This window comes from Suricata suricatta, chromosome 2 (assembly GCF_006229205.1).
Source record: "Suricata suricatta isolate VVHF042 chromosome 2, meerkat_22Aug2017_6uvM2_HiC, whole genome shotgun sequence".
Taxonomy (NCBI): Eukaryota; Metazoa; Chordata; class Mammalia; order Carnivora; family Herpestidae; genus Suricata; species Suricata suricatta.
Window position 1 is genome coordinate 124095366 of NC_043701.1, and position 25568 is coordinate 124120933.

The window sequence follows — 25568 nt, forward strand, 5'->3', positions numbered from 1 at the left end:
ACAAACCCATTAGATCATGACCTGAGCAGAAATCAAGAGTTGGGCCCTTAACCAACTGAGCCACCCAGACACCCCGGGTGTACTTTCTAAGTATGGATTTCTAGATCTGTGCATAGGAGCTAAGATAATTCTTAAGGGTTTTCCACATGTGAGTTTGCAGAGCTCCAGAAAGAAGGAATTGGGACAACTTCTCTCTTACTTCCATTCTGAGGAATCTATAAAAGGAGACGGAGCAGTAATCAGGTAAGGAGCTTTCTTGAAGCTCATATACAATCTACACAATTCAATCACCATGATGATGAGACAAAGGCATGGAGTGGTGCGGAGGTAGGGTCCTTTTCCGCAACATCTCCTCTGATTGCTCTTGATGTTAAAGGACTTCCCCACCCCATTACACTGCAAATAAGTAAACTACCTCTTAATCCCTCCCAGTCCATATCCCCAATTCAGTGCTTATAGAAAAGTTTGGAATGGTTATGGAAAACCATATGTGGGTAATTGACATACTGTGATTTAGAATTGAAAAGAAATAACAAAAGTGGTTTAGTAGATGGACAGAAGGTTTTGCATCAGGCATTTTGAATAGAGTGGGTGTCTTTGGGACTGAACAAGTTTATGTACTTCCCTCACAGAGAAAAATATGCTCATCGGGACAAGTCACACAATTAGACAAGAGAGTGAATACCCTCTCACCCTAAAATCATTAGATTTTGCTTATTATTGCTCTAGCCAGTACAAATTCCCAGAAACACAGTCAGTACCAAGTAGAGAATACTGTTTGTGTTTCATCAGTTTATATAGGTATAAAAATGTTTGAGGTTATAACTCCATGCCCTTTCCTGTCCACCCCGACTCCCAATAATTTCATGGTTCACAGACCTCTCCAATAATTGCTTAGGTTGAGATACTTGAGAAGCATGAAGTACTTTGCCAGAAGCCAGGCTCAGTCTTTTGCATCATAGCTTGAGGAGGACATCACTGGAGACCTTCAAGTTGTGTGTTCTGTCTTTGGGAAAAAAGCTGCAGTACAAAAGCTGAAGCTACTGCTATTTGAAAGTTTGGGGCGTTCCCTTTGGAATCTCAAAAAATCTGTCAGAAGTTGCTTTAGTTCATGATTCTACTTGGGGAAATTTTAGTTCCTAAAACTATTTAGGAACTCCAAATTATTCTTTAGTCACAAGAAAAGGGTTCAGTGGCTCAAGAATGGTTCCTAACTTTCCCATTGCACCAATGATAAATGATGGAGAATATATTTGATTGGGACCCAGTGGGAGGAGATTCTAATTTATAGAAACATATCAGTTATATTGCAGAATAAAGGAAAAATGGTCATCTTCATTTAACCCATGGATGTTCAAGGATTTTAGTAGGCCCAAACTCCCTATTCCTCAGCTTTCCGGGACAAGAGTGCGGTGAGGCCTCTTTTAAAGTGTGGTCACACCAATAATATATGGCATTCGCTGGGGGCCACCATTAGCTTCTGGGATGGGTACTTGCTCCAGATCCCCTAAGTGAGTCGTCACTACTCTCTTGGCAGATACTTTTATGCCATTTTTTCAAATGAATTCACTGAGACTTCATGTCAAGATTGTATTGTTCAAGACCATACAGCTTTCAAGCGGTGTGGTGGATAGACCCAGGTCTCCCAGACTCCTGGATCCGCACTAAACAGCTGTCTCTCTGAGGTCATCTGAACCACAAACACAAATACTTGCTAAGCCACTAACAAATGTAATGAGTAAGATGAATGTTTAGTAATTAAGAAAAAGAGAGGAGAAGGGGAAAAGGATTAAGTGTTTCTTCCTTCTTTCTAAAAATGAACAATGTTGTTTAGTAACTGTGTTGCCTGAGGGCAAACTTGATATTTGTCAAATACTTGATGGTGGTGATTGCATTTCTCCAAAGTCATGCCTCCTTTTGTGAGAGCCACTGAGCAATTAAGAATAGCTAGGAAAGAGTGGCAGAGACATCACACCTCTGCTGGGAAATCATTTTTGTGTATGCGGTATACTTTAGGTGAAGATGACAGAGGATGTTGAGAAGACCCTTGGGTTTGAGGTGTGAAGAGGGGAGCTTCTGATCCCACTCTCTCTTCCACGTCCCATCCTTGGGCAGCCCCCTCACACTGTCTGAACTTTAGTTTCTTCACCTGTGCCGTGGACACTGTGTTGAAGATTTATATATAGAGTCATTGAGAAGATGAAATGGGGTGATGTATGTGATAGCTCCTAAAACAATACTTGGTGCCAGATAAATCCATCATGGAGCCTGAATAGTACTTTTGGTAATTGTGTTTTAATGTGTTTCAATGTGCAGTAAAAACAAACATCCTAAGTCTGAGTCCACTTAAGGATTTTTGGGCTTGCTGTGCCCTCTTCCTGGACCATTTTTCTCACAGATCTGTGTCAAGTTCCCATGTCTTACCATTTAAGTCTTAGACGACATGTCTCCTTGGCTTAAAGATCTTTCCTGACAACCCTAGCTAAAGAAAAATATTTAGACACAATTTTCTGTTTTGTTATCTTCAGAGCACTGTTATTTAAAATTAACTATGCTTATTTATTATTTCCTGCCTCCATTAGAATGCAAGTTCCTGAGGGGTGGGGACTTGTCTGTGTCACTTACTGATAAGCTGCCAAGACCTAGGCCAGTGCTGACGGCTAACAGAATGCAAGCCACGAAAGCAACCTAACACATTCTTGTAGTTACAGTAAAAACAGGAACAAGAGAGGAGTAAAATTAATCTTGATAATGTATTTTACTTAACCCAGAATATCCAAAGTATTATCATATCCATATAATCAATATAAAATTATTGGTGTATTTTGCATTGTCTTTTTTTTTTTTTTACTAAGTCTTTGTAGTCTGATGTAATCGTAATTTGACACAGCACGTCTCAATGCTTGATATCACGTGCGCTTCACGGCTGCAGAATTGGACAGACCCTACCAGCCTAGGGAACGAGCACGCGCAGACATTAACATTTGTGAAGGAATATGTGTGGTTTTCTACCTTTGTGTGCTTGCTCCAAGCCTTTTGCTTTTAGATCAAGGAATTTTAGAACTAGACCTTTAGAGATTCCCTCCTCACTTCCTCCTGTTAGAGATGAGGAAGCTTTCACTACAAGAGGGGAAATGTTAGTTTCTACATGGTCTCACTCAAGGTTATAAGAGGTGGCAGAGCTGGGCCTGGACTCCTGTTATTCTAAAGTGAATGATCTTTTCAAATATTCATGCTGATCCAGAGATTTGAAAACACTCTCTGTGGTATAAAGTGCATCATTTTATTTCTGCACACACCAAACGATTGTATGCAATACTCTTTGACATAAATGGGTATAATTTCCAGAGTTTCGCATCAAACAATTGGTCACATTTTTAGGTACCATTGTAACAGGAAATCTTCATTTATACCTTATTTAATTAAATTATTTAATCTAAATCACATTGAAATCTGCTTAAGAACTTCAGTTTTAGCTTAAGAAAAAAAACATTTTCTTTCCTAGATTTTTTTACATTCCAAGATGTTAAAAATTCAAATGTCACCTACATACCTACACAACACGTGGCCACCTTATTCACATTTCATTCTCTCTTGAATCACTGGAAAGAAGGCTAGCAGCGGCTTGTGGGATGGCATAATATTGATTAATGGTGTCTACAGGAAATCAGCTCAAGACAATTAATTTTTACAGCAGCAGTTCTGTACTTTCAAGCATTCTATTAAAGTTATGCATTGTTAATTGATGCTGCTGGGAATTAGAAACCAAGACCATTTGCCAAAAAGAGAAAGCAGGACACAACTTTGTTGCATATTCATATTGACTTTCTCCTTAATAATTCAGTGTAGAGGGGAAATCAGAGTTGTGATCTATCAAGCCCATTATAGAGGAAAAATTATTGCCCCTTTCTTTTTATTTTCAAGTCATGAACATTAGAGATTGTGTTTTAAGATAATGGGTCGTTGCTTCTGCTCACTAAGTATGGTGCCTACCCTGTCTATCTTCCACTTTTGAATCTCTAGGGACAAATAATCCAGAGTTCTCGTGCCGTGAAATGTTTGTTGATTTTATCCTCGTTTAGTATCTATTTACATCTCCAGAGCACTAGCAAACATGGCTTCCCTGTGCAGTGTCTGGGAAACGAGACTGAAGAGAGACTTCCACACTGCTGAGCACATCTCCAGGCACTAACCAGAATACATTATAGAAGGGGTCAGATTGAATGTGGATTCTAGGAGCGCTAATTTCTTTGGCTTTGAGAAGAATCATTATTCTTTGTTTTAAAGTCTTCATTTAAATAGCTCCAGCAAACCAGTAAGCAATATATCTCTTAAAAATGGTGGAAGTGAGGGCCCCTGGGGGGCTCAGTCAGTGGAGCATTAAACTCCTGATTTCAGCGCAGGTCATGATCACAGGGCTGTGGGACCGGGTCCCCTGTTGGGCTCCACGCTGGGTGTGGAATCTGTTTGTGATTCTCTGTCTCCCTCTGCCACTCTCCACCACCTGCATATGCTCTTTCTCTCAAATAAAAAATTTTTTTAATTAAAAAAATTTGTGGAAGTGGATCAAAACACTTTATTGCTGACATAAAAATGTCTTTATTTTGAGTTGGGTGTTTCAGATAGTTGTTTTAGAGTCCAAGGTTTGTTTTTACCCCTCAAAATTGATAACTACTCAACATTCATTGATTCTTTTTTAATTGGTGTATGATTGACATACAGTATTCCATTAGTTGCAGGTATATATGATAGTGATTTGATATTTTTATACGTTATGAAGTGATCCCCATGGTAAGTCTAGTTAGCATCTGTAACCATACAAAGTTATTACAATATTATTGACTCTATTCCCTGTGTTGTACATTGCTTCTCCATGACTTATTTATTTTATAACTGGAAAATTGTACCTCCTAATGCCCTTAACCAATTTCCCGTGCTCCTAACTCCTCCCCTCTCTACTAACCAACAGCTTGTTTCCTGTATCTATGCATCTGTTTCTCTCTTATTTTGTTTGTTCATTTATTTTGTTTTGTTTCTTTTGTTTTAGAGTCCAAATGTTAGTGAAATTATATGACTTATTTCACTCAGCATAATACTCTCTAGATCACAAGTGGAAAAATTTTGTTCTTCTTTTATGGCTGGGTAATATTGCATTGCATATGTATTCCACATCTTTATCCATTCATCTATCGGCAGACACTTGTGTTGCTTTCATATCTTGGCTATTGTAAATAATGCTGCAGTTAACATTAATTCTTCATTTGAAAGGGGCCCTCTGGTCTCAGTGATATTGGAAATAGGGGATGGATAAGAAGCATAACTGAAGGAATAAGCTTTGGATATCTGGCAATTTGGAGTGTGTGTTTTCAGAGGCTACTCAGGGTAGAGTTGAGGCTTCAGGCCATGGAGTTTCATGGACAGGAGTCCTACCCCTTGCTAGTTCTGTGATCCTGGGCAATGTACCCACTCTCCTTGAGCTCAGTTCCTTCATTTGTAAAATTCAGTCATCTTAGATCCCATCTTAAATGGTTGTGGTTTAATGAGAAAGTACATATAAAACTTCTGGTATGTTCTGAAGGTCCAAAAAACATTAGTTACTATCATCATGATTGTAGTTCTTACTGAGTCAAAGTGTCTTTATCCCAGTGTGAAGCAACTGATGTTTGTAAATTGAAAGAACTGTGTATTTTTTTCAATTTATGTTGTTTGTTTTATTATTTATTTTTGAGAGACAGAGAGAGACACTGTGAGCAGGGGAGGGTCAGAGAGAGAGAGAGATACAGAATCTGAAGCAGGCTCCAGGCTCTGAGCTGTCAGAACTGTGTATTTTTGATATATTACTATGCAATGCAGGTCTTTGCCATTTTTTCATTGTTTTAATTGAATTTATTTTTCATACTCATATATATTTGAATGTATATAGTATTTGAAAATAATAAAGCCATCTTTTAAAATGATTAAAAACATGGCCTTCTCCTGACTCTGTGCCATTCCCATCCCCAAATTTCTGAGAGTTTTAAGAGACTGTATTGTGATTCTGTGTCATCTGAGAATGACAGCCCTAATATAATTGCCATATAAGGGTCAAGGCAGAATGTCACAAATTTGTTGTTGTCTGCAGGCTCAGTCTGAGATTCTCTCTGTACAATACCATGACAACCAGTTAGAAAGAGAAAAATTTAGTTAATCGCGCAGTTGTTTTTAGCTACATGAAGCCAAACAACTGGTTTCAATCTTATTTTCTTCTGCTTCATTGATTGATGAGATTCAACCCGTAGTTCTGATAGCATGTATGTGACCTAAATCACATTCTTGTACATTCTGGAAATGGCTTTAATTGAGTATTTTAATGGATTATTTGCTCCATTCGAAAGACCTTTCTTTGCACGTACGTATGTGAGGAGAATTGTCATCCAGTGATTATGTGCACTTGGAGGGGGCTGGGCTTGGGTTGGAGTTTTATTTTTCCTATCATTGGATGGGGGGGTAGGTGATTTTAGGTCAGACTCACCAGAGTAGTTTATGAGAGTGAAAGCCTGTTTTGATGATAGCCATTCATACATATTTATTTTTCTTTAAAGTTCTACCGGGATATACCCATGACTATTTGCTATATATTGTGTCAGACAGGAATGAGTGTTCTGAAGTTAAAAAGACTTCTAAGTTTAAGAGGAGAGACTATTAACAGGACATTTCACTTCTCTAAACTTCTTCTTCTTTATCAGTAAAGTGGTTTTTTGGTTAGAAGGAAATTAAGCAATGCAGTGGCTATTTTTATGTCTTCTGTGCTCATACCAATGGGCTTAGCATGCAGGACACACACACACACACACACACACACACACACACTTTTCCCATTAATTTCTCCTATTGATAAACACTTTTTAAAAAACTCTTCCATTCAAAGGGAGATGGAAGCTGCTAATAGTGTCTGGCATATAATTTTTAGTTAAAAAATGTTCATCTATTTTACTTGTGCTAGAGATTTGAGTTCTGAGAAGAGATCCACAGGGACCTTATGATCTTGTGTGAAAGAACATATGAGAAAAGCTCTTGGAGATGGGCTAGTGTGTGACACCACAGTTTTCTTTCCCTGGAGCTCCAGGACATGGTGGCAATGACAAATCGCTACTCAAGGCGGTTTTCCAAAGGCTTCTTTAAAACAAACCAGAGATTTCCTGTTTGATTTGACTGTTTACTGTGATTATTACAAGAAAAGAAAGGTTTGGCAAGAAGAAATTTCATAATATTGCCACGGGAGCTTCCAAGAGTCAGTGTGTCACTGGGCATTCATTCAGTCCACCGGGGAACATCACTGAAACTCAGCTTGGAGTGTCCCCATTTCTCTGCAGACTTACATCTCTGAGAACAGCTTTTTAGATTCACACGTGGGTTGCAAGTGCATTCACATCCTTATAACTGTTTTAACTTTTATTTTGGAATAATTTCAGACTTACAGGAAAGTTACAAAAATAGCACAGTTTCCCCCACAATAACATTGTATATAACCAGGGAGAATTGCATTCTTATTAATTCAATGCCTACGATACACCTTGAAATTTTGATAAAAATATTCTTCATTCTTTTCAAAATCCTATGGCTAGTTGGAATGAATATTTTCTTCATATTTATGAATGAGAAAATTGAGGTCACAGGTCACAGAGCCAGCCAGGGCTGAGTCAGAACTGAACTTGGTGTACTTGACTCCTGACTCTGACGTCTTTTAATCAAAATTCATTATTTTTTTTATTAAGAGGTAGATATAAGTAAATGTTCAGAGTGAAATAAATAATTACATATATGCTATGTGAATCATCGCTTTGGTTGTTGGTGGGCTAATAAAATGCTGGATGTATCCGCATATCCCCCACTCATATTTAATCCACCCCCTCCTCTAAATATCTCTAGAATCTATTTCCTGCTTCAAATACGACAACTGCTAGATGGAATATATATCTTCTCCTTAATTTACTTTTACTGTCATGGAAGTTCCTTATTCATCTCCCTGACTCCACTCTGTTGCCAGAGAAATCATTCTAAACCACACATCTAAACATGTCATTCTTCTGTTTAAACTCCTTCAGTGACTTTTTTGTACTGTCCACTCATACCGTACAGGGCATTAAATATCCATTATCACCTTCAGTCCACACAACGACTGTATGGAATAGACATTTTGTGATTACCTTGATTTGATAGGTTCATGCTTTGAGATCATGTAGTAGCTAAATGGTGGAGCCAAATTTTGAACTAGAGAACGTCAGAACACTCAGTTTCCCCACTGCCATCGGATGAAGTCTGGTTTCCTGAGGCAGTCAGCTCAGACTCTGGCTGGACTTCAGATTGTCTTTACATCAGCTTGATTCTTTGTACCCTGTGCTTAGCTACACCAAACTTCTTCCCCTACTTTTTCTTCAAACCACCATGCTTCTTCAAATATGGGACTGTCTCTCTCTGAAAGGACCTTCTTTGTCGTCTGTTTAGCCAGACCTAGCTCAAAGTCTCAGTGGCATGCCAGGGTAAGGAAAGGGTGGTGGTGGTGGGGACAGTTCACCTGGTGTAGGCAAAAGCTGATGCATTGGTTGTAGACAGTGTAACACAAAACAAAAGTGACTAAAATCATCTGCTTTTTATTAGTACCATGTGCCAGCAATTGTAGAGTGTTAGTGACAAGACTCCTTTCTGTGGCATAGTCCCTGGCAAATTTATCATCTGTTTTTTTTCCCAGCTGTATTGAAGTATAATTGATATTTCAATAAGCATTGTGTATCTCATTATTAATACTGTGTGAGTTTAAGGTACACATCACATTGATTTGATACACATATATTACAATATGGTGAAGTTAGCTAACACCTCTTTCACATCACATAATTTCCATTTCTTTTTTTTGTGGTGAGAATATTTAAGATCTACCCTTAGCAACACAAGTATCTAGTACAGTATTGTTGTTTATAATCACAACGCTGTGCATTATATCCCCAGGATGCATTTATCTTATAACTGGAAGTTTGTACTCTTTGACCAACATCTTCCCAACCGCCCACCTGATTCCCTTCAAGACTCTGGTAACCCCCATTCCACTCTGTACCTGTAACTTGGGCTGTTTTAGATCTCATAAAGTAGTTGTCTTTCTCTCTCTGACTTATTTCACATAGCATAAAGCCCTCAATATCTGCCTATTTTGTTGCAAATGGCAGGATTATATTCTAATGGCCAAATAATGTTTCATTGTATGTGTGTGTGTGTGTGTGTGTGTGTGTGTGTGTGTACCACATTTCCTTTAAACTTTGGTGGACAGTTAGGTTGTTTCCGGATCTCGGCTCTTGTGAATGATGCTAACTAACCCTGGAGTGAAGATATCTCTTCAATATCCTCTTTTCATTTCCTTTGGCTACGTACCCAGAACTGGGACTGCTTGATCACATGGTGGTTCTATTTTTAATTTTTTGAGGAAGCTCCACGTTTTTACCATAGCTGTACCAATTTACATCTCCACCAACAGTGTGCAAGAATTCCCTTTTCTCCATTTCCTTGCCGGCACTTGTTAGCTCTAGTTTTTTTGATGATAACCATTCTAACAGGGGTGAGATGATATCTCATTGTATCTTTGATTTGCCTCTCCTTGAGGATTAGTGTTGTTTGGCATCTTTTTATGTGTTTGTTGGCTATTTTTATGTCTACTTTGGGAAACTGTCTGTCTATTTAGTTCCTTTGCCCATTTTTAAATTTGATTGCCTATTTTTTATTACTGAATTATGTGAGTTTTTTATATTTTTTGGATATTAACCCCTTGTCAGATATGTGATATGCAAATGTTTTCTCTCATTCCATAGGTTGCCTTTTCATATTTTTTATTATTTCTTTTGCTGTGCAGAAGCTTTTTAGTTTTGTGTAGAATTGCTCATTTACTTTTCCTCGTTGCCTGTGTGTTTGGTGTCATATCCAAAAAATCATCACCAAGACCGATGTCAAGGAACTTTCCCTTATTCAGAGGATTTATAACTTCAGGTCTTATGTTTGAGTCTTTAATTCATTTTGAGTTTATTTTTGTGAATGGTGTAAAATAGGGATCCAATTTCATTCTTCTGTATGTGGTTATTCAGTTTTCCCAGTACAATTTGTTGAAGAGACTATCATTTTCTATTGTATATTCTTAGCTTCCTTGTGGATCCTAGTTGATCATATATGCTGGGATTTAATTCTGGGCTCTCTATCCTGTTGCACTGGTCTGTGTTTCTAATGCCAATACCAAATGGTATTTACAAAAATTTTTAATGTTTATTTTTGAGAGAAGGACACAGTGAAAGTGGGGGAGGGGCAGAGAGAGAGGAAGACACAAAATCTGAAGCAGGATCAAGACTCTGAGCTATCAGCACAGAGCCTGATGTGGGGCTCTAACTCAGAGACTGTGAGATCATGACCTGAGCCGAGGTCTGATGCTTAACCAACTGAGCCAGTCAGACACCTCCCAAATTGTATTTTGATCATTATAGATTTGTAGTATAGTTTGAAATCAGGAGATGTCATGCTTCGACCTTTGTTCTTCTTTAGGATTGCTTTGGCTATTTGGGGTCTTTTGTGTTTTCATACAAATTTTAGGATTGTCTTCTCTATTTCTGAGAAAAATGTCACTGGAATCTTGATAGAGATTGCATTGTATCTATAGATTGATTTGAATAGTATGGCCATTTTAACAATATTCATTCTTCCAATCCATGAACACAGAATATATTTCTATTTGGCTATATCTTTAGTTTTTCATCAAAGCTTGTAATTTTCAGGTGCAGATCTTTCACCTCCTTGAATTTATTTCTAATTTCTTATTATTATTGATGCTATTGATAATGGAAGTGTTTTCTTTTTCAGAGATTTCATTGTTCATGTATAGATACACAACCAATTTCGATATGTCAATTTTATGTCCCTCAACTTTACTGAATTCATTGACTAGTTCTTATAGTTTTGGGGTGGAACCTTTAGAGTTTTCCATATATACTGAGCCACCTGAGTGTCCCTGGATGCATTTTATTTTTGTTTAAAAATTTGTTTTCATTTTAAAATTTATTTTTGAGAGAGAGAGACAGAGTGTGAGTGGGGGAAGAGCAGAGAAAGAGGGAAACACAGAATCTGAAACCGGCTCCAGGCTCGAAGCTGTCAGCACAGAGCCTGAAATGGGCCTATGAACTGTGAGATCATGACCCAAACTGAGCCCCCCAGGCACCCCACTTTTATTTCTTTTTTTAAGTGAAGTATAATTAACATATAATAATGTATTAGTTTCAGATGTACAATATAATGATTCAACAATTCTATACATTACTTAGTGTCCATCATGCTTAATCTCACCCTCCCCCTATTGTCCTTTCTATTCTACCCATTCCCCTACCTACCTTTCCTCTGGCAACCACTACTTTGTTTTCTATATTAAGAGTATGATTTTGGGGGTGCCTGGGTGGCTCAGATTGTTGAGCATCCCACTCTTGGTTTCTGCTCAGGTCATGATCCCAGGGTTGTGGGATCAAGTCCCATATTGGGCTCCATGCCTAGTGTGGCCTGCTTAAGATTCTTTTTTTCACCCTGCTCCTCTCTCCCACTCACATTCTCTCTCTCTCTCAGAAAGAAAAAAATAATCTGGTTTCTATTTGTTTGTCTTTTTTTTTTTTGTTTCTTAAATTCCACAGATGAGTGAAATCATATGGTATTGTCTTTCTCTGTCTGATTTATTTCACCTAGCATTATACCCTCTAGGTCCAAACACGTTGTGAATGACTGGATCTCATTCTTTTTATGGCTGAGTAATATTCCATTATCTATATCTATCAATATAACTATCTATCTATCTACCTATCTATCATCTATCTTCTTTATCCATTAATCAGTTGATGGACACTTGTGTTGTTTCTATAGCTTGGCTAGTATAAATAATGTTGAAACAAACATAGCGTGCATATACCGTTTTTGTTTTCTTTGGGAAGATAGTAATGGAATTTTTGGATCACTTGGTATTTCTATTTTTAATATTTTGAAGAATATCCATATTGTCTTCCCCAGTGGTTGTCCCAGCTTGCATGCTTACCAACAGCACATGGGAGTGCTTTTTTCTCCACACCCTCACCAACGCTTGTTTCTTGTCTTTTTGATTCTAGTTATTCTGATAGACATAATGTGATACTTCATTGTGGTTTTGGTTTGCATTTTCCTGGTGATAAATGATGTTGAGCACATCTGTTCATGTTTTTGTTGGCCATCTGCATGTCTTCCTTTGAAAAATGTCTATTCAGGTCCTCTGCCTATTTTAATTAGATTATTATTATTATTGTTATTATTATTTGGTGTCAAGTTGTTACTTCATATATTTTTGATATTAATCCCTTATTAGTATATCATTTACAAATATGCTTTCTCATTCAGTATGTTACCTTGTCATTTCGTTGGTGGCTCCCTTTATTGTGCAAAAAGCTTTCTATCTTGGTGTAGTCCCAAGTTTGGTTTTGCTTTTGTTTACTTTCCTTGAGGAGCAAAAGAAAAATATTTTCACAGCCAATGAATGTCAAAGAAATTACTGCCTATGTTTTCTTTTAGAAGTTTTATGGTTTCAAGTCTCATATTTTATGTCCTTTTGATTTAAAATCCATTTGATTTTATTTTTGTGTTTTGTGTAAAAAAGTGATCCCATTTCATTTTTTTGAATGTTGCTGTACAGTTTTCCCAACACCATTTCTTGACAAGACTGTCTTTTCCCCATTGCATAGTTCTTGCCATTAAGTGTGGGCTTATTTCTGGGCTCTCTATTCTGTTCCATGTTCTGATCTATGTGTCTATTTTTGTGCTGGATGCCTTTTAGTTCCTTATATTGCTTGATCATTTTAGTAAGACTTCCAGTATTTCAGTGATGAGAGTTGGCACCCTTATCTTGTTCCTGGTCTTAGAATAAAAGTTCTCAACCTTTCATTGTTGGTATGATGTTAGTTGTGGGCTTGTCATATATGGCTTTCATTGTATTGAGATATGTTCCTTCTATCCCCAATTTGTTGAGAGTTTTCATCACCTCTTGCTTCTGCAGTATTTAGGGTGGATCTCTATTAGAATTACTGGCAGGGAGGTGGGGTGAGGGGAAAATGAGTAATGGACATTGAGGAAGGCACCTGTTGGGATGAGTAGTGGGTGTTAAGTGATGAATCATAGAAATCTACTCCCAAAACCAAGCACACACTGTATACACTGTATGTTAGACAACTTGACAACAAATTATATTTAAAAAAAAAGAATCGCTGGGATATCATGTTACAGCTGCTTAATTATCTCATTCTCACCCAGACCACAGGCTCCTTGAGGACAATAATATTATCTTAGACGCCTTAGTATTATTCTCAGTGCTGAGTACAAATTGCACTTGTATTTGCATTTGTACACATGAGTTTAAAATCCCAGAATTATTCTTTTTATATCCTTCCTTTGAAGTACTTTCTTATTAGTAATATATATGTTTAGTAATATATATGTATATTTTTTTTGTTCCAAAGAAATTTTGTGCAGGATCATTTAGTATTTTTAAGTTATATAATTATATGTTATAACCACTGACTTAAAAATTATATGAGACCATTTTTAATAGTTTCTTTTTTAATATTAGCGAGAGAGAGTGCTAATGGGAGTAGTAGAGAGAAAAAGAGAGAGAGAAACTTATGCAGGCTCCACACTCACTGCAGAGCCTGATGTGCAGCTCAGTGTCACAGCCCTGGGATCATGACCTGAGCTGAATTCAAGAGTCAGATGCTTAACTTATTGAGTCACCCAAACTGAAGCCATTAAAAAAATCTAGATATTCTAAAGACTGTTGAGCGGCATTAGAATGACATATTCTGGGGGCTCTTGACAGCATTGTATTGATGAATACTGGCTTTGGAGCTCAAGAGACCAGAGGACAATCCTGGCTATTGCCTTTCATATTGCAGACAGTGACTGTGGGCAACTTACTTGTTTTCTCTGGCACTTGATTTTCTCAGTGAGAAATAACCGTGTAAACATAGATGGTGTGTCTATGTTTATTAGTCGGGTCTGGCACAGAAAATTACTAATGATTATTGCTTCTCAAAATTTTGACCTAATTATGACTATTTCACATGAACATTTTTTATGAGATCAAGAAAAAAAAAGGCAACTTCATAGTGGAGAGTTTCCATAGGTATTACTGTGATTTTGGTCCACTGAAATGTTAACTTTGCAACTGATTGTCATGCTAGGATGTTAGACTGAGGAGATAATATTTATCTTGACAATGGTTTAATACCTAAAGGCTACAAATATAAATTTTGGTAGAAGTGCTACCTTGTTCATATTGAAAATAGGGTTTACTTGGAATGATCTTATGTGATTAGCATTGGCCAATAAATTTGTCAGTAAATTAAAAAGGGATTTATGATTAGTGATTGGACAACTTTACTAATTACCAGGAAAATGCAAATTAAAACCACAGTAAGATATCACCCTACTCCAGTCAGAATAATTAGAATGAAAAAGACATAAGTGTTGGAGACGATATGGAGGAAAAGGAGCCCTCATTCACTGTTGGTGGGAAAGCAGATTGGTGCAGCCACTGTGAAAAACAGTATGGAAGTTCCGCAAAAAATTAAAAATAGAAATACTATATGATCTGGTAATTCCACTACTGGGTATTTACCCAAAGAAAACAAAAACACTAATTCAAAATGATAAAGGCATCACTATGTTTATTTCCCATTATTTACAGTAACCAAGCTATGAAGGCATCTTAAGTATCTATGGATAAATGAATGGATATGGAGGATGTGGTACACACACACACACACACACACACACACACACACACACACACTGGAATATTACAAAGCCTTAAAAAGGATGAGACTGCACCTTTTTTTGGTAATCAGTATATTAATGAGACATTCATACAGTTCAAGAATTGCTTAATTCTGCTATCCAGATTTGAGCTTGTGAACATAACTTTTAAACATACAATTAAAGCTATTCATCATAGTTTGCTATCCTACCAACATTAAATTACAGTTACTTCAAGGAGTAAGTTAGATGGTTTAAAGTAAGCCTGTAATATACCTCAAAAAACACCTTCTTAGCTCATACATGTAAATTAACTTCTCCATTTAAATATCTCTTCACTCTAAGTTACCCCGCCCCCAAAGTCACTACTCTGAAGCTTATCATGGTCCAAAGAGAATGAAAAAAAAAGGTGTAATCAGGACTGATTTTATATATATTAATATATTATATCTATTATATATTAATATATATAAAAGATAGCATGGCAGAAGGAAATGCAATTCCATAAGTGCAAGCCCTCCAATAGCAGATTATGATACACCCCTTCTTTAGAAAGCTATCCTTTCTATCACTGATGCCACAGGTCAAATTGCTACCTTCAAGTAATAGTTGAGGCAATAGAATAAATGCAGAAGCATTACAAAGAATCCCACTTAATAGAAATAGAGACCAACACTTCTCTATATATTAAGTTTTTTTCTGATTGCCAATTAAACACAAGTTTTAACTTCATAGCTTGCTAATTAAGGGTCATACACTGAAGTCAATATATACACCTAGCATTTCAGTCTAAGCTATTTCATATACATAGAGCTGAAATCAGTTATAAGGTATGGTCTAACAAATGCTAGGTGAGATTTTTTAAAAGTTTTTATAAGTGTTAAACTTATCTTGCTCACCAAAGTCATCATACATACAAGGCAAAGGCAGAGTTTTTATATTTGAGTTTATTCTTCATTTAACTTTTAAACACTACTATAGCTGAATATCAAAACAAAAACAATAGTAAGGAGTGAGCTATGATTATAGTCCTTCTCTCATTCACTACCGCATGTAAGATGCCAGCAGGTTATTCAGAGGCCCCATTAAGAGGTCTGACACTGAACACCACCTCCAGGAAGATGTTCATTATCCTCATTGGCTTCTCCGTTGTAATGGTGCCATCTTTCCTGATTTGGATCAAAGCCCACCAGTTCTACCTGGTCCATTTCATCAGTCTCTTCTACTTCCTTCCTCTCAGGTAGGCGTTTTTCCAGCAAAGAGAGTTTCTCAAGAGAGAGAAAGCCATTCTCAGGAAAGTTTACCTTAAAATTCAATGACTAGATTACCCTTTTCATATGGTCTATGATAAAATCGGATTGCCTTCATTTAGCACACTTACTATCTTCATGCTTGGCAATCTGACGTGGATAAGAGGTGATGACAATGGTTCTGTTGTCAAGAGTAGAGGGGCACCTTGGTGGCTCAGTCGGTTAAGCGTCCGGCTTCAGCTCAGGTCATGACCTCACAGTTCGTGGGTTCAAGCCCTGCATTGGGCTCTGGGCTGACAGCTAGCTCAGAGCATGGACCCTGTCTTCAGATTCTGTGTCTCCCTCTCTCTCTGACTCTCCCCTGCTCATGCTGTCTCTCTCTGTCTCTCAAAAATAAACAAAAAAACATTTAAAAAATTAAAAAAACAGAGTAGACACTGGCTTTTGAAAGCCATACTGTGCTTCAACCAATTGTATGTCCATACACAAAAGACGATCCTCTCCTCACCAAGTAAAACCAGCATGGCCTATCTGATCTAAAACAATAATAGTATCTCCTGGTTCCAGTCCTGGTTCTTAGTCTCCTGAACCATGGAATGTTATCTTCTGGCTATCTTTCATGACTTTGTCAATATGAACTTCTAGAATCTTGTTTTCCTGAACTCTCTGCCTTCCACTGCATTTTTTACATCTATCTTTAGGACTGACCCATTCCCCATGGCCTTGGCATTCCATGCACACATATTGAATTTGCTGAACCATTCCAGGTCCTATCTGACGAATTCTTATTTGCACTCCTTTCTTATCACCCCAGCCTTCACATTTGTTGCAAATCACATTCTTTTGCAGACCTAGTTTTCTTATTGCACTGTTATATAAATCTTGTAAGGTTACAGAGACCTGAGGCACAACATTAAAAAAAAATTAATGTTTATTTTTGAGAGAGAGAAAGAAAGTGAGTGGGGGAGGTGCAGAGAGAGAGAGGGAGACACAGAACCTGAAGCAAGCTCCAGGCTCTGAGCTGTCTACACAGAACCCAATGCGGTGGTTTGAACCGTGAGGTCATGACTGGTACTGAAGTCAGATGACTAACCAACTGAGCCACCCAGTTGCCCCAGATGTATGAAATTTTTACCTCTCCTTTCTCTCTGAGTCCTTTCTCCACCTCCAAACAATGTATCAAAGATGTCCATGGGGGCGTCAAAACGACCGCTTGCTCCACCTTCTTTACTTGCCTGTTGTCCTCCTTTGTCCTATAATTCCCTTTTCTTTGCACCAGAAAGCACTTCATAAGCTTGAGAAATCTGTTTAAACTTCTCTACTTCGTTTGGATTCTTATCAGGGTGGTACTTCAAAGCCAGTTTCTTGTAAACCTTTTTCAATTCTTTCTGAGTGGCATTGGGTTTGACCCCTAAAACATCATAGTGATTAGTTTCTTTCACCATTTTCTACAGCTGGTGAGCGGGCCAGGGTCGGTGTGGGAAAGCAGGAGGGAACATGTTGCTGGGCACAGATTGGGCGGCCACAGCTCCATCACTTCTCACCAAGCATTCTGGAAAGTTCTGCCTGAGATTGTACCATTTGGCCCAACATAGATGGACAAAAAGTGTATAATGTTAAGTGAAATAAGTCAGACTGAGAAAGACAAATACCATATGATTTCAGTCATATGTGGAAGCCTAAAAAACAAATGAATGAACAATGAAACAAAAAGCAGAATCAGATCTATGAATACAGAGAACAAACTGATGGCTGCTGGAGAGCATGGGTAAGATGGGTAAAAGGGAGTGGGAGATAAACTTACAATTATGGAATAAATAGTCATGGGGATAAAAGGCAAAGCATAGAGAATGTTGTCCGTGGCGTAATAACAGTGTTGTACAGTGACAGATGGTCACATTGCTTGTGGTGAGCATAGCGAGATGTATAGAATTGTCCAATCACTGTGCTGTACACTTGAAACTAATGTAACATTGTGTGTCTACTATACTCAAACAGGAAGATGCAAGAAGGAAGGACTCATGAAAACAATACATACATGTTTTTTAATTAATTAATTTTAATTATTTTGTTTTTAATTAATAAGTAATTACTTTAAAAAGTATTTATTTTGAGAGAGAGAGAAAGAGAGAGAGAGAGACCACACAAGCAGGTGAGGGGCAGAGAGAGAAGGGGAGACAGAATCCCAAGCAGGCTTTGTGCCATCAGTTCAGAGCCCAATGCAGGACTTTAGCCCATGAACCATTAGATGATGACCTCAGTCAAGATCAAGAGTCAGATGCTTAACTGAATGAGCCACCCAGGTGCCCTAATACATACATAGGGCGTGTTGTTCACTAATATTTGATGAAGAGTCAAGGACCCTCTTTTGATTATAAGTGTTCTGAGGAGAGCTCAGTCATCTTCCTTGCATCCCCCATACCCACAAAGCACTATGTCCTGTGTCTCTTGGTTTCAATTTACTAAAAGCAGAGCTAGAAGCTAAGGAGTTGTGAGGCACCCTGAAAGCAGAATCTGTCTGGATTGTTAAAAATATCTCACGCTATCTCACAAATACCTTACCCACAATAGTTTCCTTGCCTTTGTCAACTCTTTCTGAAATATTCAATCAGGTTTTTATAGAATTCCAAAACTCCCCACACTCCCATTGGATCAGTTTGTGTAACATTTATTTAAATTATGTAATTGCAATAGCAAGAGAACTGGCATAAACTGACTTGAGAGAAAGATAAGGAACTCAAAGTGAACATTAAATGTATGTGTGGGTTATTCTAGAAAATAACCGACTAGTGGTAATTGTCCAGTGTAAAATCGGTCAGATGTCTTACAGAGGAAAGAAACCCATGGCTTAGTCAGGTGGACTGGTTAAGTGGAAATGGTCAGGAGTGTCAACTGGATTTAATCTTGAGAGCTTAGCTTCCTTCTATGAACTGAATTTTGCTAATTAGAAATGCTGTGGGATTCTGAGCTTTTGACCCTTGAAATGTTCTAAACTTTGATGACCTTGTTGTTAGGTTATTTCAAGGCAATTCAATTTAGGATGTTGCCTGGTATTTGAATTTTCTCTCTTGCCAACCCATTTCTTTTTTTCATGATCTCCTCTAATCCATGAGCCCCAATAAAAATACTAGTTTAATCTTAAAATTTGAGATTGATGAAGGGGCTGAACAATCCTATCCTGTGGGAACAATGTCTGCCAAACACTTGTTGAGGAAAAAACACCCATAATGTCCTGACGCTCAGCTGCTCTCATACCCCTAGATCCTTCCTGAGCAGTCAAGATTGTAAGAATAGCTCCTGACACTTTTACCTAATTTTACATAGAAAGTTTTAATGCAAGCCACAGAAAATGGATTTTTTTGTCATTTTACATAAAGTTTCTTTTGGTCTCTTATTAGTACAAATATTTTCTTAAATAGAAAAAAATCAGCATTCTTTGTTTAGACTAGCATCCATATTTCAAAGGATTATGAAATAAGTGTTTGATATAGGAGAGATCAAAAGAAGGCATCCATTTGAAAATCTTGATATAATTGATCTGATAAATTCTTAACTCCTGCTGATGTTGATGAGAACGGTGCATGCAAAGAGCCCGAGGTCACGTTTGAGGTATTTGAAATTTGGAACAGTCTCCCAGAGGGCTCTCTAAACCTTCCTGATACTACTGTCTTCTTGAAAAGCCATTTGGCTGGCAAAGATAAAAATTTGCATGTTTCTCTATAATGTGATAGATTTGGTTGGTTTAAATTTAGAGTTTTTTTCTTTCCAGTGTTTGAAAAGTTGGGACATTTTATGGTTCAAGAATGAAGCATCAGGAGACAAAAGGCACAAACTGTTGCACAATAGCAAATGGCAGGAGTAAGTAAGTATCTGTCACCTCTCAGATGGGGCCTGCTCTCTTCAGTTCCCTGTGGTCTCCCTCTTGCCTATGGCTGCGTATGGCCAGTCATTGATGTTACCTCCCGACTCCTCCAGGCAGGTAAATTTGCAATCCCTGTCAGGGACTGTAACTGTTTCTTCATGTAAGCTTTGTGTACAGAGATATATTGATCTAGAAGAATTAGGTTCTTCCAATGTAATAAATTGTACTGTCTGCTGTCTGCACAAAGCTATTGAACTGTCCCTTAATCTGCCGTAAACACGCGGAGTGGACGGTGCCTCCCCCTAAATATTAAGAGTCCCAGTTAGTTTAGCCAGATTTAAAAATATACAGCTTTAATATTTATATTTTTTAATGTTTATATATTTCTTTTTGAGAGAGAGAGAGAGAGAGAGAGAGAGAGAGAGAGAGAGAGCACGAGCACACAAACAGGAGAAAGGCAGAGAAAGAGAGGGAGACACAATCCAACGCAGGCTCCAGGTTCTAAGCTGTTAGCACAGAGCCTGATACAAGTCTCAAATTCATGAACTGTGAGATCCTGACCTGAGTCAAAGTCTGATGCTTAACTGACTGAGCCATCCAGGCACCCCCAAAATATGCAGTGTTAATGTGAATGCAAATCTTGGGAATCTTCAGATGAATATCTTCCAAGGCCAAGTCACATGTGGTCATTTATTTATCTTTTGACCACTCTCCTCCTGGATTACCTGATTCCTCAGGTTTCATGTGATATCATGGAATTAGTATTGAAGAAAGTACAAGGGGAAGCCCAGAATTGACTCTCAACTTTGTCCTGATTTCCTGAAGAAGCTGAGCGGGTTTCAGCAGGTTTTCTTGGCCTTGCCCTCAAACTTCTTGATGGTTCTTCCCCAGCGGTTTGGCATAAGGAACAGTAGAGTTGTAAATCATCGGGCAAGAAGGTATCTGAGGACAGTGACCCACCGATAATGACAGGGAGGATGGAGAAAGTACGGCAGATAGGATCAGGCCAGGGAGGCCATAGCAAGATACAAATAAAGGTAAAGGTTAGGGGGATAGTGAAGCTATAAACCAGAGGGAAAAGTATGAAAAGTTTCTTGTCTCTTGTTTTATATTCATTGCTTAAGTTGGAAATTCATTTCTACTGAACAAGAAACATACGACCAGCAGGATCTTTGGAATTACATGGAGGTTGAAGAGAAAAAAAAGATTTCATAGGAAATACACATTTATTCCCAGTTATATAGAATACTTTACATGTATTTAAGGTTTTATTTTTGGTCATTAGCAAATATAAGGATAAGTTGGCTAATATGAATCTTAAGCTTAAGGCTTAAGGTTTCTTAACCTTTGGATTCTCTTTGGAGACTGGTGGCATGTCTGTGAGAGATGCCAATATTAGCAAGGGCATTTCTTGTCACCTGCTTACAGTTCCTTCTCTGGGAATCACAGTTAGAAATCCGTGCCTGGAAGAGGGTGGGGAGGTGGGTTCTGTGTGGTTTGACTGGAGGAAGCTTATTAGGCTAACTAGCCAAGTTTTAAAATCCTGGTATAAATAAAATGTTTTTTCTAAATATTATTGTTTGGCCCATTTCCCAAGTAAGTGCATGAACTATGCATCTTTGACCTTGGCTCTAAAATGTAGATTTTCATCTTTAAAGAATTTGGGATCATAGGTTAGAGATCAGAGGTTGTTTAAACTGGAAAGGATTTGGAGATCTGCTAGTCTACTCAATTTTATGGATGAAAAAATTATTCCTAAACTCTGTCATATCTAAATCTCTTTTTTCTTTATTTAAAAAAATTTTTTCAAGCTTTATTGAAATAAAATTGACATAATAATATATAAGTTTAAAGTATACAAGTATTGATTTTATACATTTATAAACTCCAAAATGATTACTATCATAGCATTAGCTAGAACTTTAATCATGTCACATAATTACAATTTTGTTTTTTGTGGTGAGATGATTTAAGATTTAATCTCTTAGCAACTACCAAGTATGTAATATGGGATTATTACCTACCCCTTAAGCAGTCTTCATGCCCAGTGCAGAGCCCAGTGTGGGGTGTGAACTCAAGACCCTGAGATCAAGACCTGAGATAAGATCGAGAATCAGATGCTTAACTGATGGAGCCGCCAGGTGCCCCTCTAAATAACTCTTAACACATTGAAACATAGTAGGTAATATGTTAGTTTTAAATCGGTTTTTTAGAGAGGACCTTTCTGGGGAGCCCTCTTTGCTTCTGCTCTAGTCAGGATTAGTGCTTTCTGGGACTGGACACAATGGTCACGCTAGACTTCCCTTCTTTACCATTCTAGGACACATTTTGCCTTGCTTCTTTGTTAGGTCCTGAGTTTCCTTATTTCCATGTCTTTCTTTTCCCGTCATTTTGGTGGAGAACATTGTTTATCAGGTACTTTCTAAAATAGGGGGGTACAGCAGGTAAATTTCTTGAGGACTTGCATACTTAAAAAGCCCTTATGATCACATTTAATTGCTAATTTGGATAAGTATATAATTTTGGAAATCATTCTTCCCACTGAATCTTGAAGATGTTATTATTTCTTCAAGTTTTAGCTTCTGGTGTTGGTGTTGAGACACCTGTGCCAATCTGACTCCTGATTTCTTCCATATGACAATTTTTTTCATTCCGTTAGGTTTTATTGCTGATGTACTGGTGATGGGTCTTTGATTTGTCTTATTCATTGTCAGGTGTAGTAGGTTAGCCCATTAAATCTGGAAACTTTTATCTTTCAGGTTTATGAATTTGGCATCCTTTGCTATTCAATTCTTATTCTATTCTATTCTATCTTTTGTCTGTACAGTTTCTTTTGGGAGCTTCTAGTCTATTTCTCTAATTTTCTGATCCTTTCTCTTCTTTTTCCATATTTTTGTCTTTGTGTTTATTTTCTAAGAAGTTTCCTTAAGTTTCCTCACTCTTTAGTTGAATTCTTTCAATTACTGCTCTTGTAGTTTTCATTTCAAAGAGTTCTTATATTTCTCTAAATATTTCTTCTTTTGTGGCACACTCTGCCTTGATGCACGCAATATACAGTCTTATCACTGATGCTATCAAAATAGTTTGTAGTTATCTTCTGATAATATTTCTGTAATTTTTCCTCTTTGTTGTTTTCTTTTAATGTTTATTTTTTGAGAAAGAGAGAGTGGGGGAGGGGCAGAGAGTGAGAGGGACAGAGGATCCAAAGCAGGCTTTTAGCACAGAGCCTGATGTGGGGCTTGAACTCATGAGCTATGAGACCATGACCTGAACTGAAGGCTGATGCTTAACGGACTGAGCCATGCAGGCACACCCCATCTCTCTTGTTAATGTGTTTCTCCATTTTATTTCATATTAAAGAATTTTCTTATATTTCCAGTGAACTTGGTTTTCCTCTTCCTAGTGAGGACCAAGAAATTAATCTAGTTTTAAAGTTTGTGAGCATGAGTGAAATTCGTGAACTGCAGTGCTTGTGTGTTTATGATTTGTTATTGTATTAATAGGTTTTGAGAGGGAATGAAACTAAATGTATAAATTCAGTGCACAATATATAACCAGATGTTTTGGTTCCCGCACTCTTAAAGTGAGTGTTGTGTTGTGCATCACGTTTTACCTGGCAGGTATGCCGTGTGTGTTTATGCCCAATGATGCTGACATTAGAACCCTGGTCACTATGGCTACAACCTGTTAGACTTTGGTAGAAAAATCAATGCCTTGCTTAAACTTGAGAGGTAGGGAGCAAACACAAAGATTGCCACCTTAATTGCCACCTGTGGTGAGGCAGATTCTAAGGTTATATCCTGGTTCAGGGAAAGGGAGCTCGGCATTAATTAGTAGTTGTACCTTGTTTTGCTGTTTCTCAGGTAAGCAGTTTCCATGGTTCTTCCATGAATATCATTACTGGGACTCATGAGAAGAAGCAGTGATTAATTGGCTCAAAGTCAGCTCTTTCATCTTCCAAGTCCTCTGTAAGATCATCCTACACAGGGAATTTACAACCTTCCTTTCTGCCGCGACTGGGTGAAGCAGGTCCTGAATGTTCTCACCACGACTGTATCTCTGGACATTCAGTTAGAATATAGAAAGGGTCATGTAGTCCTTCCCCTAAAAAAAATGGCTGTATAGGGGCACCTGGGTGGCTCAGTAGGTTAAGTGTCTGACTTTGGCTCAGGTCATAATCTCACCCCTAGTGGGTTGGAGCCCCGTGTGGGCTCAGAGCCTGGAAACTGATTCGGATTCTGTGTCTCCCTCTCTCTGCCCCTCCCCCACTCACACTCTGTCTCTCTCTCAAAAACAAATAAAAGTTAAAAAAATCTTTTAAAAATATGGCTGTATAAATGAAGGTCTGTCTGTACACAATGTCAATTAATGGCATTTTAACAGCCAAGTCTCATTGTTCACACTATTTGTTTTGTAAAGTCACTGAACCACTGCTTCTAGGGAAAATATAGGGTTAGACTCCTATGAGGCTCTGGTCATAACATCATCATTTACTCATCAATACATAACCTTGTTTTATGTGACAACTTATTTAATATATATTCTTGATCCATTGACATTGAATTCATAGCCAATAACACGATAACTCTTACCTGAACAAAGCTTACCTAACACATCCTGTTCTCCATAAGGCACATCACAGCGTCTTGTGCTTTGGAAAGCACTTCAGCATTACACTTGGGGACCATTTTAAATGTGAAATTATCAACAAAAAACACAAAATGTGCAAAATGTGGCCCTAAATAGACCGTGAAAGGGATATTTTTTAATAATATGACAGCTGAGGTAAGAAATCAAGGTATCACCTTGTTTACCTCAGTTGGGAACACGTGTGGCTAGCATTTTTTTGTAGACCCTGTTCATGTCTGCACGTGTTCACAAAGCACCATTGGTATTGATTTTGGGGTAGCAAATTTTTGCAGGTAGGCAAATTTGCAAATCCAGAATATGCTAATAATAAGGGTTGATTGTGTGTGTGCATGTGTGTGTATATGTGTGTGTGTGTGTGTGTTATGGACAAATGGAAAACAAAACAAAATTAATCCCCAAGGCTTGATGACCTTTCATCTTCACACATGTGAAAATTGACCATACTGACCTTGACATTTTACCCAGTAGAGGGACAGATCCTATTCCTATCAGCAGCAGTTACTAGCCAATATTTCACATGAGTCTATGGGTTTATATTCCTTTCCTGTTGTTTTGTTAAGTTCTGTTTTATGGAAGAAGCTAGGTGAGCACACACTGACCAATACTGTGGGCTGAGAATGGGTAGGCATTATTGAAATAGCTGAAGCAAGCCTCCTTGTGCCTGGGGCTGAGATCTTTAACTCTAACTACTGAGAGCCACCTGAATTTCCAGAACCATCGCTGTTGAATTATTTAGTCAGGCCACATAGACAAGTTTTGATCTGTTTTATTTCTTTGTCCTAGTTTATGACATTTAAAAATGTACTCTGCTTGAATAATTTCTATTTTTGTCACATGGCATAGTGACTCACCTGACTCTGAAAGGAAAGACCAAGTTCATTTGTTACCAAGAGGGGGAAAAAACAATGTGGGGAACAATGGGTGATTATATTCACCCATACTGTATGTAGATAAGTAGAAATGTGAAAGCAGTCAATATTTGGTAA

General features: G+C 37.8%; 1 pseudogene; it reads right to left on the reverse strand.

Moving 5' to 3' along the window:
- Window positions 1–15905: 15905 nt before the first annotated feature.
- LOC115272200 lies at window positions 15906–17515 on the reverse strand (annotated as a pseudogene).
- Between the last annotated feature and the right edge of the window lie 8053 nt (window positions 17516–25568).